A 3,364-nucleotide genomic window follows, 5' to 3' on the forward strand; every position below is an offset into this window, starting at 1 on the left:
ACCATAGTTTTTACCAAGACAAAAAACTAAGAAAGTTATCAACATTTAAGGAATGGTTCGACAGGAAATGTCTTTTAGTGCAGACATTGCGAGAGAGAAATTGGCATCTACTGCTTCCCAAGCAGAAATTATTGACAGAAAGCCTCTGATGAATGCAGCCAAGAGAAAGGTAAACCGACAATAGCGAGACAGAGATACAAATATTCTGAAATAAAAATCTTACAGAAAAAAATTATCTTGAAATGAGAATAACTAGAAAGAAATTCGAAAATAGGGACAACCGCGAAAACAGCAAAGTAATCGAGCTTTACTATTGCAATGTTCTAGACATTTCCAGTTCCAGAGGTGCTCCTTACAATAAACCAGTCACCAGCCATAATTGATGTCTGTCGTCAAACACCCTTCCGTCCCCCCACGCCCCCACCCCCCATCTACCATACAAATATAGTACACTATATCAAGAGACTCACACGGCAAGGAATGAAAAGACCGAAGCATGACCTCGGCAATTCTGGCCAGAGACCAAAACACTTCACACAGAGAGAGAGAGAGAGAGAGAGAGAGAGAGAGAGAGAGAGAGAGGATCATAGGGTTGTTTGCCTCGTGGTAAAACCCCTGGAATTAGGCCAACAAGAGGAATCCGTGAAGAAAAAGCCTGAAGTTAGCATGGTCCTCCACAATGAACGTAGGGGAAATATCTTGGAACCTGTCTGTTCTACATTGTTCAAGTAGGGTATCGCGGTTGATCTCTTGTCCCTCGGTCCTTTAAGGACACTCAAGGGAATTTCAAAACACTTTACGCATGTACCTTTCTCGTTTATCACTGCAATGGGCGCGTACGAGAAGTCAGATATGAGAAAGCCCTTCACATGTGTTTTCCGGAAGACATTATGGCAAGTGGAAAGTTTGCTAATGATATAAGGTATATAGAATATCTTACAGTCAAAACAGGCATTAGGTGGATACCAAGTACAGTTTACCTTCTGTGTCGACCCCAGCAACATTGATTTCAGCCTTAATGTATTCAGTTGTTCCTCTTTGTTTTCCTCTTTGGCTGTCCAACATCTTTGACTTTACTCAGTTTAATATTCACTCGGTATTCAAAAATAAATCTTTCGGAAGAGCCCCGTCGGAGTCAACAAATCTAATTCACCAGGATCGTTTAGCGAATATTTATAATACTAATGTGATGAAAACCCAATAAAAGAATATATCGCTGGACTTTCAAGAAAGTATTTCTGAATAGCAATCAAGCACGACTTTCAAGATAAACAAAAGAAAAACTGTATTTTTTGGCTTAATATCCTTATTCAAAATAAGGACCTTAAAGGTTAGGGAAATAGACAGAAAGGGGAAAAGAAATCTACAGTGGTGGGATTTTGAAAAAGGACATACTTTACGCTTAACTCTGATATAGGAAAGATAACACGATCCCATATTATTATTTCCATTATTTCAAATGAAGAGCTGAGGAGAAATAATTGCAAGGGCTTGCGACGATAGAAGTTAATAAGGGAGCCTGTTCGAGAAAAGGGTTCTAATGGATTTCAAAATATATAGACAATAATTTCTTTCTAAGAGGAAAAGTTGCTTTTAATGGCTGAATCTCTCTCTCTCTCTCTCTCTTAAATACATGGTAAAATTTTAAAATTATTCAGTAAACGAGATCATGATGTTAGAAAATGACACAGAGGGGACAGAACATAATTATTTTACACATATTAATAGATTAAATATGAAAACTATCATTTTAATTTTGAAAAAAAAATATATATATATATACAGTATATATATATATAATATATATATATATATATATATATATATATATATATATATATATATATATATATATATATATATATATATATATATATATATATATATATATATATATATATAGAGAGAGAGAGAGAGAGAGAGAGAGAGAGAGAGAGAGAGAGAGAGAGAGAGAGAGATAGTTTAAAACATTACGAAATTAAATAACGGAAGCAACCAAGGGAAACAAGAAAGCTAATCAGATAATAGGGAGTTTTTGCGGGAATTAGAAGGGGTGATGCGTTGACTACTATGCAACGCCCCTTCCCCCCACCCATCCACGAAATGCCAACTCAGGCCCACTACACTAAACCGGGGCTAAAATTGGCACAGGGCACCGATTTTTTTTTTTCTTTCGTGGGAGGCGATGACCTGTGGCGAGACTATGGCTCAGACCAGTGCCACAATGCCAACCCAATTTGGAGATACGACAGACGAACAGTCGCGACATACCCAGTTTTTCAACGAGCTAAACTTGCTTGGTAACAAAAGATAATGAGGAATTCGATTCAACATTCTAATAATCTGTACTTTCAAGGACCTCTACCGATCTCGCTTTGAATTAGCGTTATTAATACTCCATTGTCAATGGAATGTCAAGGTTGTACCAATAATCAAATAGTAGACAGCCAAGTTGTGTGTTGTGCAGCACAAGAGTTAAGCACATAGTACTATATACAAGTAAATGAACAACTGACTCCAGTTTTCTAAATACTTGAACGAGTTCCATGTAGTCTAGAATTGTCTTCGAGCTGATGGCTTCCTTTCGCTTGTTTGCTGACGATACAGATACTTGGAGGATTAGTTTACTTTCCCCATATCTATCTATCTATCTATCTATCTATCTATCTATCTATCTATCTATCTATCTATCTATCTATTTATTTACCTGTGCTGTTCACTATTTTTTCATACATACTTGTCGAAAGTGGCACACAACGCGTAAACGAATTCAGCCATCATGGGAACAACTGCTTTTAACGTAATAAAAATAGCACCTATAGCTTTTTACATCACAGAACCTAGAGTTTGATTCTTATAAGACACAAAGTGGTTATGGATGAGAATTTTTTCACTAAAAATAAAATTAAAGAAAAGGCAATTAGGATAGATGTCACTGATGAAAACAAAGGAAAACAAAGCCTAAAAACCTTAGAAGATTCCAGATCCTAATTTACTCATTAAGGCATATCAATAAATGAGAGAAATTATGTTGAATACGTACAATTCATTGGTTCTTTTGCATATCTACATCTCTTTGGCTCTGATATTTTTTACCATGGCATATTTCATTTACTTATCAGTTCTCAACACCTGCATACAAGTTTCTTAACGTTCATTATTTTAGGGCTTACGAGTTGTGAGACGTCAATAATTTAGAAAGAGCTGTAAAACATGAACACACATTGACTAAAAAAATCCAATAACTATTAGCTACCAGCACCAATTGCAGGATAATAAGGAACAATCTAATTCCTGGAAGGTCAACCGCTTCCTTATATATAAGTGTTGATAAGATGCAGAATGTCTGAAATATTTTAACACC

Source organism: Macrobrachium rosenbergii, chromosome 8 (genome assembly GCF_040412425.1).
Source record: "Macrobrachium rosenbergii isolate ZJJX-2024 chromosome 8, ASM4041242v1, whole genome shotgun sequence".
In the NCBI taxonomy this organism is placed as follows: domain Eukaryota; kingdom Metazoa; phylum Arthropoda; class Malacostraca; order Decapoda; family Palaemonidae; genus Macrobrachium; species Macrobrachium rosenbergii.